Here is a 16,135-nt window from a genome sequence, read left to right on the forward strand (position 1 = left end):
GATTTGTAAATAGCCAGTGATGTAACCCTGTGATTTGTAAATAGCCAATCATGTAACCCCGTGATTTCTAAATAGCCAATCATGTAACCCCGTGATTTGTAAATAGCCAATCATGTAACCCCGTGATTTGTACATAGCCAATCATGTAACCCTGTGATTTGTACATAGCCAATCATGTAACCCCGTGATTTGAACGTAGCCAATCATGTAACCCCGTGATTTGTACATAGCCAATCATGTAACCCCGTGATTTGTAAATAGCCAATCATTTAACCCCGTGATTTGTTTCATAGCCAATCATGTAACCCCGTGATTTGTAAATAGCCAATCATGTAACCCCGTGAATTGTACATAGCCAATCATGTAACCACGTGATTTAGAAATAGCCAATCATGTAACCCCGTGAGTTGTACATAGCCAATCATGTCACCCCGTGATTCGTACTTAGCCAATCATGTGTCCCCGTGATTTTTATATAGCCAATGATGTAACCCCGTGATTTTTAAATAGCCAATCATGTAACCCCCGGATTTGTAAATAGCTAATCATGTAACCCCATGATTTGTACATAGCCAATCATTTAACCCCGTGATTTGTAAATAGCCAATCATGTAACCCCGTGATTTGAACGTAGCCAATCATGTAACCCCGTGATTTGTAAATAGCCAATCATGTAACCCCGTGATTTGTAAATAGCCAATCATGTAACCCCGTGATTTGTAAATAGCCAATCATGTAACCCCGTGATTTTTAAATAGCCAATCATGTAACCCCGTGATTATTAAATAGCCAATCATGTAACCCCGTAATTTGTACATAGCCAATCATGTAACACCGTGATTTGTAAATAGCCAATCATGTAACCCTGTGATTTGTAAATAGCCAATCATGTAACCCGTGATTTGTAAATAGCTAATCATGTAACCACGTGATTTGTACATAGCCAATCATGTAACCCCCGGATTTGTAAATAGCCAATCATGTAACCCCATGATTTGTAAATAGCCAGTCATGTAACCCTGTGATTTGTAAATAGCCAATCATGTAACCCCGTGATTTGTAAATAGCCAATCATGTAACCCGTGATTTGTAAATAGCCAATCATGTAACCCCGTGATTTTTAAATAGCCAATCATGTAACCCCGTGATTTGTAAATAGCCAATCATGTAACCCCGTGATTTGTACATAGCCAATCATGTAACCTCGTGATTTGTAAATAGCCAATCATGTAACCCCGTGATTTGAACGTAGCCAATCATGGAACCCCGTGATTTGTAAATAGCCAATCATGTAACCCCGTGATTTGTAAGTAGCCAATCATGTAACCCCGTGATTTGTAAATAGCTAATCATGTAACCCCGTGATTTGTACATAGCCAATCATGTAACCCCGTGATTTGTAAATAGCCAATCATGTAACCCCGTGATTTGTAAATAGCCAATCATGTAACCCTTGATTTGTAAATAGCTAATCATGTAACCACGTGATTTGTACATAGCCAATCATGTAACCCCCGGATTTGTAAATAGCCAATCATGTAACCCCATGATTTGTAAATAGCCAATCATGTAACCCCGTGATTTTTAAATAGCCAATCATGTAACCCCGTGATTTGTACATAGCCAATCATGTAACCCCGTGATTTGAACATAGCCAATCATGTAACCCCATGATTTGTATATAGCCAATCATGTAACCCCCGTGATTTTTAAATAGCCAATCATGTAACCCCGTGATTTGAACGTAGCCAATCATGTAATCCCGTGATTTGTAAATAGCCTATCATGTAACCCCGTGATTTGAACGTAGCCAATCATGTAACCCCGTGATTTGTAAATAGTCAATCATGTAACCCCGTGATTTGTAAATAGCCAATCATGTAACCCCGTGATTTGTACATAGCAAATCATATAACCCCGTGATTTGTAAATAGCCAATCATATAACCCCGTGATTTGTACATAGCCAATCATGTAACCCCGTGATTTGTAAATAGCCAATCATGTAACCCCTTGATTTGTAAATAGCCAATTGTGTAACCCCATGATTTGTAAATAGCCAATCATGTAACCCCGTGATTTGTACATAGCCAATCATGTAACCCCGTGATTTGTAAATAGCCAATCATATAACCCCGTGATTTCTACATAGCCAATCATGTAACCCCGTGATTTGTAAATAGCCAATCATGTAACCCCGTGATTTGTAAATAGCCAATCATGTAACCCATTATTGTAAATAGCCAATCATGTAAACCCGAGATTTGTACATAACCAATCATGTAACCCCGTGATTTGTAAATAGCCAATCATGTAACCCCGTGATTTGTAAATAGCCAATCATGTAACCCCATGATTTGTACATAGCCAATCATGTAACCCCGAGAGTTGTACATAGACAATCATGTAACCCCGTGATTTGTACATAGCCAATCATGTAACCCCGTGATTCGTACTTAGCCAATCATGTGTCCCCGTGATTTGTAAATAGCCAATCATGTAACCCCGTGATTTTAAAATAGCCAATCATGTAACCCTGTGATTTTTAAATAGCCAATCATGTAACCCCGTGATTTGAACGTAGCCAATCATGTAACCCCGTGATTTGTAAATAGCTAATCATGTAACCCCGTGATTTGTAAATAGCCAATCATGTAACCCCGTGATTTGTAAATAGCCAATCATGTAACCCCGTGAATTGTAAATAGCCAATCATGTAACCCCGTGATTTTTAAATAGCCAATCATGTAACCCCGTAATTTGTACATAGCCTATCATGTAACCCCGTGATTTGTAAATAGCCAGTCATGTAACCCTTTGATTTGTAAATAGCCAATCATGTAACCCCCGGATTTGTAAATAGCCAATCATGTAACCCCATGATTTGTAAATAGCCAATCATGTAACCCCGTGATTTGTAAATAGCCAATCATGTAACCCTGTGATTTGTAAATAGCCAATCATGTAACCCTGTGATTTGTAAATAGCCAATCATGTAACCCGTGATTTGTAAATAGCCAATCATGTAACCCCGTGATTTTTAAATAGCCAATCATGTAACCCCGTGATTTGCAAATAGCCAACCATTTAAACCCGTGATTTGTACATAGCCAATCATGTAACCCCGTGATTTGTAAATAGCCAATCATGTAACCCCGTGATTTGTAAATAGCCAATCATGTAACCCCGTGATTTTTAAATAGCCAATCATGTAACCCCGTGATTTGTACATAGTCAATCATGTAATCCCGTGATTTGTAAATAGCCTATCATGTAACCCCGTGATTTGTAAATAGCCAATCATGTAACCCCGTGATTTGTAAATAGTCAATCATGTAACCACTTGATTTGTAAATAGCCAGTCATGAAACCCTGTGATTTGTAAATAGCCAATCATGTAACCCCGTGATTTGTACATAGCCAATCATGTAACCCCGTGATTTGTAAATAGCCAATCATGTAACCCTGTGATTTGTACATAGCCAATCATGTAACCCCGTGATTTGTAAATAGCCAATCATGTAACCCCGTGATTTGTAAATAGCCAATCATGTAACCCCATGATTTGTAAATAGCCAGTCATGTAACCCTGTGATTTGTAAATAGCCAATCATGTAACCCTGTGATTTGTAAATAGCCAATCATGTAACCCGTGATTTGTAAATAGCCTATCATGTAACCCCCTTATTTCAATGTAGCCAATCATGTAACCCCGTGATTTGTAAATAGTCAATCATGTAACCCCGTGATTTGTAAATAGCCAATCATGTAACCCCGTGATTTGTACATAGCCAATCATGTAACCCCGTGATTTGTAAATAGCCAATCATGTAACCCCGTGATTTGTACATAGCCAATCATGTAATCCCGTGATTTGTAAATAGCCTATCATGTAACCCCGTGATTTGTAAATAGCCAATCATGTGTCCCCGTGATTTGTAAATAGCCAATCATGTGTCCCCGTGATTTGTAAATAGCCAATCATGTGTCCCTGTGATTTGTATATATTCAATGATGTAACCCCGTGATTTTTAAATAGCCAATCATGTAACCCCGTGATTTTTAAATAGCCAATCATGTAACCCCGTGATTTGTACATAGCCAATCATGTAACCCCATGATTTGTATATAGCCAATCATGTAACCCCCGTGATTTTTAAATAGCCAATCATGTAACCCCGTGATTTGAACGTAGCCAATCATGTAATCCCGTGATTTGTAAATAGCCTATCATGTAACCCCGTGATTTGAACGTAGCCAATCATGTAACCCCGTGATTTGTACATAGCCAATCATGTAACCCCGTGATTTGTACATAGCCAATCATGTAACCCCGTGATTTGTAAATAGCCAATCATGTAACCCCGTGATTTGTACATAGCCAATCATGTAACCCCGTGATTTGTAAATAGCCAATCATGTAACCCCGTGATTTTTAAATAGCCAATCATGTAACCCCGTGAATTGTACATAGCCAATCATGTAACCACGTGATTATTAAATAGCCAATCATGTAACCCCGTGATTTGTAACTATCCAATCATGTAACCACGTGATTTACATAGCCAATCATGTAACCCCGTGAGTTGTACATAGCCAATCCTGTAACCCCGTGATTCGTACTTAGCCAATCATGTGTCCCCGTGATTTTTATATAGCCAATGATGTAACCCCGTGATTTTTAAATAGCCAATCATGTAACCACGTGATTTGTACATAACCAATCATGCAACCCCCGGATTTGTAAATAGCCAATCATGTAACCCCGTGATTTGTAAATAGCCAATCATGTAACCCCGTGATTTGTAAATAGCCAATCATGTAACCCCGTGATTTTTAAATAGCCAATCATGTAACCCCGTAATTTGTACATAGCCAATCATGTAACCCCGTGATTTGTAAATAGACAATCATGTAACCCGTGATTTGTAAATAGCCAATCATGTAACCCCGTGATTTTTAAATAGCCAATCATGTAACCCCGTGATTTGTAAATAGCCAATCATGTAACCCCGTGATTTGAACGTAGCCAATCATGTAACCCCGTGATTTGTAAATAGCTAATCATGTAACCCCGTGATTTGTAAATAGCCAATCATGTAACCCCGTGATTTGTAAATAGCTAATCATGTAACCCCATGATTTTTACATAGCTAATCATGTAACCCCGTGATTTGTAAATAGCCATTCATGTAAACCCGTGATTTTTACATAGCCAATCATGTAACCCCGTGATTTGTACATAGCCAATCATGTAACCCCGTGATTTGTAAATAGCTAATCATGTAACCCCGTGATTTGTACATAGCCAATCATGTAACCCCGTGATTTTTAAATAGCCAATCATGTAACCCCGTGATTTGTAAATAGCCAATCATGTAACCCCGTGAATTGTAAATAGCCAATCATGTAACCCCGTGATTTTTAAATAGCCAATCATGTAACCCCGTAATTTGTACATAGCCAATCATGTAACACCGTGATTTGTAAATAGCAGTCATGTAACCCTTTGATTTGTAAATAGCCAATCATGTAACCCCATGATTTGTAAATAGCCAGTCATGTAACCCTGTGATTTGTAAATAGCCAATCATGTAACCCGTGATTTGTAAATAGCCAATCATGTAACCCTGTGATTTTTAAATAGCCAATCATGTAACCCCGTGATTTGTAAATAGCCAATCATGTAACCCCGTGATTTGTACATAGCCAATCATGTAACCCCGTGATTTGTAAATAGCCAATCATGTAACCCCGTGATTTGTAAATAGCCAATCATGTAACCCCGTGATTTGTACATAGCCAATCATGTAATCCCGTGATTTGTAAATAGCCTATCATGTAACCCCGTGATTTGAACGTAGCCAATCATGTAACCCCGTGATTTGTAAATAGTCAATCATGTAACCCCGTGATTTGTAAATAGCCAGTCATGTAACCCTGTGATTTGTAAATAGCCAATCATGTAACCCTGTGATTTGTAAATAGCCAATCATGTAACCCGTGATTTGTAAATAGCCAATCATGTAACCCCGTGATTTTTAAATAGCCAATCATGTAACCCCGTGATTTATAAATAGCCAATCATGTAACCCCGTGATTTGTACATAGCCAATCATGTAACCCCGTGATTTGTAAATAGCCAGTCATGTAACCCTGTGATTTGTAAATAGCCAATCATGTAACCCCGTGATTTGTAAATAGCCAATCATGTAACCCCGTGATTTGTAAATAGCCAATCATGTAACCCCGTGATTTGTACCTATCCAATTATGTAACCCCGTGATTTGTAAATAGCCAATCATGTAACCCCGTGATTTGTAAATAGCCAATCATGTAACCCCGTGATTTGTACATAGCCAATCATGTAATCCCGTGATTTGTAAATAGCCTATCATGTAACCCCGTGATTTGAACGTAGCCAATCATGTAACCCCGTGATTTGTAAATAGTCAATCATGTAACCTCGTGATTTGTAAATAGCCAGTCATGTAACCCTGTGATTTGTACATAGCCAATCATGTAATCCCGTGATTTGTAAATAGCCTATCATGTAACCCCGTGATTTGAACGTAGCCAATCATGTAACCCCGTGATTTGTAAATAGTCAATCATGTAACCCCGTGATTTGTAAATAGCCAGTCATGTAACCCTGTGATTTGTAAATAGCCAATCATGTAACCCTGTGATTTGTAAATAGCCAATCATGTAACCCGTGATTTGTAAATAGCCAATCATGTAACCCCGTGATTTTTAAATAGCCAATCATGTAACCCCGTGATTTATAAATAGCCAATCATGTAACCCCGTGATTTGTACATAGCCAATCATGTAACCCCGTGATTTGTAAATAGCCAATCATGTAACCCCGTGATTTGTAAATAGCCAGTCATGTAACCCTGTGATTTGTAAATAGCCAATCATGTAACCCCGTGATTTGTACCTAGCCAATTATGTAACCCCGTGATTTGTAAATAGCCAATCATGTAACCCCGTGATTTGTAAATAGCCAATCATGTAACCCCGTGATTTGTACATAGCCAATCATGTAATCCCGTGATTTGTAAATAGCCTATCCTGTAACCCCGTGATTTGAACGTAGCCAATCATGTAACCCCGTGATTTGTAAATAGTCAATCATGTAACCTCGTGATTTGTAAATAGCCAGTCATGTAACCCTGTGATTTGTACATAGCCAATCATGTAATCCCGTGATTTGTAAATAGCCTATCATGTAACCCCGTGATTTGAACGTAGCCAATCATGTAACCCCGTGATTTGTAAATAGTGAATCATGTAACCCCGTGATTTGTAAATAGCCAGTCATGTAACCCTGTGATTTGTAAATAGCCAATCATGTAACCCTGTGATTTGTAAATAGCCAATCATGTAACCCGTGATTTGTAAATAGCCAATCATGTAACCCCGTGATTTTTAAATAGCCAATCATGTAACCCCGTGATTTATAAATAGCCAATCATGTAACCCCGTGGTTTGTACATAGCCAATCATGTAACCCCGTGATTTGTAAATAGCCAATCATGTAACCCCGTGATTTGTAAATAGCCAATCATATAACCCCGTGATTTGTACATAGCCAATCATGTAATCCCGTGATTTGTAAATAGCCTATCATGTAACCCCGTGATTTGTAAATAGCCAATCATGTAACCCCGTGATTTGTAAATAGTCAATCATATAACCCCGTGATTTGTAAATAGCCAATCATGTAACCCCGTGATTTGTACATAGCCAATCATGTAACCCCGTGATTTGTAAATAGCCAATCATATAACCCCGTGATTTGTTCATAGCCAATCATGTAACCCCATGATTTGTAAATAGCCAATCATGTAACCCCGTGATTTGTACATAGCCAATCATGTGACCCCGTGATTTGTAAATAGCCAATCATATAAACCTGTAATTTGTACATAGCCAATCATGTAACCCCGTGATTTGTAAATAGCCAATCATGTAACCCCGTGATTTTAAAATAGCCAATCATGTAACCCCGTGATTTTTAAATAGCCAATCATGTAACCCCGTGATTTGTAAATAGCCAGTCATGTAACCCTGTGATTTGTAAATAGCCAATCATGTAACCCCGTGATTTGTAAATAGCCAATCATGTAACCCCGTGATTTGTAAATAGCCAATCATGTAACCCCGTGATTTTTACATAGCCAATCATGTAACCCTGTGATTTGTAAATAGCCAATCATGTAACCCCGTGATTTGAACGTAGCCAATCATGTAACCCCGTGATTTGTACATAGCCAATCATGTAACCCCGTGATTTGTAAATAGCCAATCATGTAACCCCGTGATTTGTACATAGCCAATCATGTAACCCCGTGATTTGTAAATAGCCAATCATGTAACCCCGTGATTTGTAAATAGCCAATCATGTAACCCCGTGAATTGTACATTGCCAATCATGTAACCACGTGATTATTAAATAGCCAATCATGTAACCCCGTGATTTGTAACTATCCAATCATGTAACCACGTGATTTACATAGCCAATCATATAACCCCGTGAGTTGTACATAGCCAATCATGTAACCCCGTGATTCGTACTTAGCCAATCATGTGTCCCCGTGATTTTTATATAGCCAATGATGTAACTCCGTGATTTTTAAATAGCCAATCATGTAACCACGTGATTTGTACATAACCAATCATGTAACCCCCGGATTTGTAAATAGCCAATCATGTAACCCCGTGATTTGTAAATAGCCAATCATGTAACCCCGTGATTTGTAAATAGCCAATCATGTAACCCCGTGATTTGTAAATAGCCAATCATGTAACCCCGTGATTTGTAAATAGCCAATCATGTAACCCCGTGATTTGTAAATAGTCAATCATGTAACCCCGTGATTTGTAAATAGCCAATCATGTAACCCCGTGATTTGTAAATAGCCAATCATGTAACCCCGTGATTTTTAAAAATAGCCAATCATGTAACCCCGTAATTTGTACATAGCCAATCATGTAACCCCGGGATTTGTAAATAGCCAATCATGTAACCCCGTGATTTGTAAATAGCCAATCATGTAACCCCGTGATTTGTAAATAGCCAATCATGTAACCCCGTGATTTGTACATAGCCAATTATGTAACCCCGTGATTCGTACTTAGCCAATCATGTGTCCCCCTGATTTGTAAATAGCCAATCATGTAATCCCGTAATTTGTAAATAGCCAATCATGTAACCCCGTGATTTTAAAATAGTCAATCATATAACCCCGTGATTTTTAAATAGCCAATCATGTAACCCCGTGATTTGTAAATAGCCAATCATGTAACCCCGTGATTTGTAAATAGCCAGTGATGTAACCCTGTGATTTGTAAATAGCCAATCATGTAACCCCGTGATTTCTAAATAGCCAATCATGTAACCCCGTGATTTGTAAATAGCCAATCATGTAACCCCGTGATTTGTACATAGCCAATCATGTAACCCTGTGATTTGTACATAGCCAATCATGTAACCCCGTGATTTGAACGTAGCCAATCATGTAACCCCGTGATTTGTACATAGCCAATCATGTAACCCCGTGATTTGTAAATAGCCAATCATTTAACCCCGTGATTTGTTTCATAGCCAATCATGTAACCCCGTGATTTGTAAATAGCCAATCATGTAACCCCGTGAATTGTACATAGCCAATCATGTAACCACGTGATTTAGAAATAGCCAATCATGTAACCCCGTGAGTTGTACATAGCCAATCATGTCACCCCGTGATTCGTACTTAGCCAATCATGTGTCCCCGTGATTTTTATATAGCCAATGATGTAACCCCGTGATTTTTAAATAGCCAATCATGTAACCCCCGGATTTGTAAATAGCTAATCATGTAACCCCATGATTTGTACATAGCCAATCATTTAACCCCGTGATTTGTAAATAGCCAATCATGTAACCCCGTGATTTGAACGTAGCCAATCATGTAACCCCGTGATTTGTAAATAGCCAATCATGTAACCCCGTGATTTGTAAATAGCCAATCATGTAACCCCGTGATTTGTAAATAGCCAATCATTTAACCCCGTGATTTTTAAATAGCCAATCATGTAACCCCGTGATTATTAAATAGCCAATCATGTAACCCCGTAATTTGTACATAGCCAATCATGTAACACCGTGATTTGTAAATAGCCAATCATGTAACCCTGTGATTTGTAAATAGCCAATCATGTAACCCGTGATTTGTAAATAGCTAATCATGTAACCACGTGATTTGTACATAGCCAATCATGTAACCCCCGGATTTGTAAATAGCCAATCATGTAACCCCATGATTTGTAAATAGCCAGTCATGTAACCCTGTGATTTGTAAATAGCCAATCATGTAACCCCGTGATTTGTAAATAGCCAATCATGTAACCCGTGATTTGTAAATAGCCAATCATGTAACCCCGTGATTTTTAAATAGCCAATCATGTAACCCCGTGATTTGTAAATAGCCAATCATGTAACCCCGTGATTTGTACATAGCCAATCATGTAACCTCGTGATTTGTAAATAGCCAATCATGTAACCCCGTGATTTGAACGTAGCCAATCATGGAACCCCGTGATTTGTAAATAGCCAATCATGTAACCCCGTGATTTGTAAGTAGCCAATCATGTAACCCCGTGATTTGTAAATAGCTAATCATGTAACCCCGTGATTTGTACATAGCCAATCATGTAACCCCGTGATTTGTAAATAGCCAATCATGTAACCCCGTGATTTGTAAATAGCCAATCATGTAACCCTTGATTTGTAAATAGCTAATCATGTAACCACGTGATTTGTACATAGCCAATCATGTAACCCCCGGATTTGTAAATAGCCAATCATGTAACCCCATGATTTGTAAATAGCCAGTCATGTAACCCTGTGATTTGTAAATAGCCAATCATGTAACCCCGTGATTTGTAAATAGCCAATCATGTAACCCGTGATTTGTAAATAGCCAATCATGTAACCCCGTGATTTTTAAATAGCCAATCATGTAACCCCGTGATTTTACATAGCCAATCATGTAACCCCGTGATTTGTACATAGCCAATCATGTAACCCCGTGATTTGTAAATAGTTAATCATGTAACCCCGTGATTTGTACATAGCCAATCATGTAACCCCGTGATTTGTAAATAGCCAATCATGTAACCCCGTGATTTGTACATAGCCAATCATGTAACCCCGTGATTTGTAAATAGCTAATCATGTAACCCCGTGATTTGTACATAGCCAATCATGTAACCCCGTGATTTGAACATAGCCAATCATGTAACCCCGTGATTTGTAAATAGCCAATCATGTAACCCCGTGATTTGAACGTAGCCAATCATGTAACCCCGTGATTTGTAAATAGCCAATCATGTAACCCCGTGATTTGTAAATAGCCAATCATGTAACCCCGTGATTTTTAAATAGCCAATCATGTAACCCCGTAATTTGTATATAGCCAATCATGTAACACCGTGATTTGTAAATAGCCAATCATGTAACCCCATGATTTTTACATAGCCAATCATGTAACCCCGTGATTTGTAAATAGCCAATCATGTAACCCCGTGATTTGTGCATAGCCAATCATGTAACCCCGTGATTTGTAAATGGCTAATCATGTAACCCCGTGAATTGTAAATAGCCAATCATGTAACCCCGTGATTTGTAAATAGCCAATCATGTAACCCCATTATTTTTACATAGCCAATCATGTAACCCCGTGATTTGTAAATAGCCAATCATGTAACCCCGTGATTTTTACATAGCCAATCATGTAACCCCGTGATTTGTACATAGCCAATCATGTAACCCCGTGATTTGTAAATAGCTAATCATGTAACCCCGTGATTTGTACATAGCCAATCATGTAACCCCGTGATTTGTAAATAGCCAATCATGTAACCCCGTGATTTGTAAATAGCCAATCATGTAACCCCGTGATTTGTAAATAGCCAATCATGTAACCCCGTGATTTGTAAATAGCTAATCATGTAACGCCGTGATTTGTAAATAGCCAATCATGTAACCCCGGGATTTGTAAATAGCCAATCATGTAACCCGTGATTTGTAAATAGCCAATCATGTAACCCCGTGATTTTTAAATAGCCAATCATGTAACCCCGTAATTTGTACATAGCCAATCATGTAACCCCGTGATTTGTAAATAGCCAATCATGTAACCCCGTGATTTGTAAATAGCCAATCATGTAACCCCGTGATTTGTAAATAGCTAATCATGTAACTCCGTGATTTTTAAATAGCCAATCATGTAACCCCGTGATTTGTAAATAGCCAATCATGTAACCCCATGATTTGTAAATAGCCAATCATGTAACCCCATGATTTTTACATAGCCAATCATGTAACCCCGTGATTTGTAAATAGCCATTCATGTAACCCCGTGATTTTTACATAGCCAATCATGTAACCCCGTGATTTGCACATAGCCAATCATGTAACCCCGTGATTTGTAAATAGCTAATCATGTAACCCCGTGATTTGTACATAGCAAATCATTTAACCCCGTGATTTGTAAATAGCCAATCATGTAACCCCGTGATTTTAACGTAGCCAATCATGTAACCCCGTGATTTGTAAATAGCCAATCATGTAACCCCTTGATTTGTAAATAGCCAATCATGTAACCCCGTGATTTGTAAATAGCCAATCATGTAACCCCGTGATTTGTAAATAGCCAATCATGTAACCCCGTGATTTTTAAATAGCCAATCATGTAACCCCGTGATTTGTACATAGCCAATCATGTAACACCGTGATTTGTAAATAGCCAGTCATGTAACCCTTTGATTTGTAAATAGCCAATCATGTAACCCCGTGATTTGTAAACAGCCAATCATGTAACCCGTGATTTGTAAATAGTCAATCATGTAACCCCGTGATTTTTAAATAGCCAATCATGTAACCCCCGGATTTGTAAATAGCTAATCATGTAACCCCGTGATTTGTAAATAGCCAATCATGTAACCCCGTGATTTGTAAATAGCCAATCATGTAACCCCGTGATTTGTAAATAGCCAATCATGTAACCCCGTGATTTTTAAATAGCCAATCATGTAACCCCGTAATTTGTACATAGCCAATCATGTAACCCCGTGATTTGTAAATAGCCAATCATGTAACCCCGTGATTTTTAAATAGCCAATCATGTAACCCCGTAATTTGTACATAGCCAATCATGTAACCCCGTGATTTTTAAATAGCCAATCATGTAACCCCCGGATTTGTAAATAGCTAATCATGTAACCCCGTGATTTGTAAATAGCCAATCATGTAACCCTGTGATTTGTAAATAGCCAATCATGTAACCCCATGATTTGTAAATAGCCAATCATGTAACCCGTGATTTGTAAATAGCCAATCATGTAAACCCGTGATTTTTAAATAGCCAATCATTTAACCCCGTGATTTGTAAATAGCCAATCATGTAACCCCGTGATTTGTACATAGCCAATCATGTAACCCCGTGATTTGTAAATAGCCAATCATGTAACCCCGTGATTTGTACATAGCCAATCATGTAACCCCGTGATTTGTAAATAGCCAATCATGTAACCCCGTGATTTGTAAATAGCCAATCATGTAACTCCGTGATTTGTAAATAGCCAATCATTTAACCCCGTGAATTGTAAATAGCTAATCATGTAACCCCGTGATTTGTAAATAGCCAATCATGTAACCCCGTGATTTGTAAATAGCCAATCATGTAACCCCGTGATTTATAAATAGCCAATCATGTAACACCATGATTTTTACATAGCCATTCATGTAACCCCGTGATTTTTACATAGACAATCATGTAACCCCGTGATTTGTAAATAGCTAATCATGTAACCCCATGATTTGTACATAGCCAATCATTTAACCCCGTGATTTGTAAATAGCCAATCATGTAACCCCGTGATTTGAACGTAGCCAATCATGTAACCCCGTGATTTGTAAATAGCCAATAATGTAACCCCGTGATTTGTAAATAGCCAATCATGTAACCCCGTGATTTGTAAATAGCCAATCATGTAACCCCGTGATTTTTAAATAGCCAATCATGTAACCCCGTGATTATTAAATAGCCAATCATGTAACCCCGTAATTTGTACATAGCCAATCATGTAACACCGTGATTTGTAAATAGCCAATCATGTAACCCCGTGATTTGTAAATAGCCAATCATGTAACCCGTGATTTGTAAATAGCTAATCATGTAACGACGTGATTTGTACATAGCCAATCATGTAACCCCCGGATTTGTAAATAGCCAATCATGTAACCCCATGATTTGTAAATAGCCAGTCATGTAACCCTGTGATTTGTAAATAGCCAATCATATAACCCTGTGATTTGTAAATAGCCAATCATGTAACCCGTGATTTGTAAATAGCCAATCATGTAACCCCGTGATTTTTAAATAGCCAATCATGTAACCCCGTGATTTGTAAATAGCCAATCATGTAACCCCGTGATTTGTACATAGCCAATCATGTAACCCCGTGATTTGTAAATAGCCAATCATGTAACCCCGTGATTTGAACGTAGCCAATCATGTAACCCCGTGATTTGTAAATAGCCAATCATGTAACTCGTGATTTGTAAATAGCTAATCATGTAACCACGTGATTTGTACATAGCCAATCATGTAACCCCCGGATTTGTAAATAGCCAATCATGTAACCCCATGATTTGTAAATAGCCAGTCATGTAACCCTGTGATTTGAAAATAGCCAATCATGTAACCCTGTGATTTGTAAATAGCCAATCATGTAACCCGTGATTTGTAAATAGCCAATCATGTAACCCCGTGATTTTTAAATAGCCAATCATGTAACCCCGTGATATGTAAATAGCCAATCATGTAACCCCGTGATTTGTACATAGCCAATCATGTAACCCCGTGATTTGTAAATAGCCAATCATGTAACCCCGTGATTTGAACGTAGCCAATCATGTAACCCCGTGATTTGTAAATAGCCAATCATGTAACCCCGTGATTTGTAAGTAGCCAATCATTTAACCCCGTGATTTGTAAATAGCCAATCATGTAACCCCATGATTTTTACATAGCCAATCATGTAACCCCGTGACTTGTAAATAGCCAATCATGTAACCCCGTGATTTTACATAGCCAATCATGTAACCCCGTGATTTGTACATAGCCAATCATGTAACCCCGTGATTTGTAAATAGCTAATCATGTAACCCCGTGATTTGTACATAGCCAATCATGTAACCCCGTGATTTGTAAATAGCCAATCATGTAACCCCGTGATTTGTACATAGCCAATCATGTAACCCCGTGATTTGTAAATAGCCAATCATGTAACCCCGTGATTTGAACGTAGCCAATCATGTAACCCCGTGATTTGTAAATAGCCAATCATGTAACCCCGTGATTTGTAAATAGCCAATCATGTAACCCCGTGATTTTTAAATAGCCAATCATGTAACCCCATGATTTTTACATAGCCAATCATGTAACCCCGTGATTTGTAAATAGCCAATCATGTAACCCCGTGATTTTTACATAGCCAATCATGTAACCCCGTGATTTGTGCATAGCCAATCATGTAACCCTGTGATTTGTAAATGGCTAATCATGTAACCCCGTGAATTGTAAATAACCAATCATGTAACCCCGTGATTTGTAAATAGCCAATCATGTAACCCCATTATTTTTACATAGCCAATCATGTAACCCCGTGATTTGTAAATAGCCAATCATGTAACCCCGTGATTTTTACATAGCCAATCATGTAACCCCGTGATTTGTAAATAGCCAATCATGTAACCCCCGGATTTGTAAATAGCCAATCATGTAACCCCATGATTTGTAAATAGCCAGTCATGTAACCCTGTGATTTGTAAATAGCCAATCATGTAACCCTGTGATTTGTAAATAGCCAATCATGTAACCCGTGATTTGTAAATAGCCAATCATGTAACCCCGTGATTTTTAAATAGCCAATCATGTAACCCCGTGATTTGTAAATAGCCAATCATGTAACCCCGTGATTTGTACATAGCCAATCATGTAACCCCGTGATTTGTAAATAGCCAATCATGTAACCCCGTGATTTGAACGTAGCCAATCATGTAACCCCGTGATTTGTAA

This window comes from Leptodactylus fuscus, chromosome 10 (assembly GCF_031893055.1).
Source record: "Leptodactylus fuscus isolate aLepFus1 chromosome 10, aLepFus1.hap2, whole genome shotgun sequence".
Taxonomy (NCBI): domain Eukaryota; kingdom Metazoa; phylum Chordata; class Amphibia; order Anura; family Leptodactylidae; genus Leptodactylus; species Leptodactylus fuscus.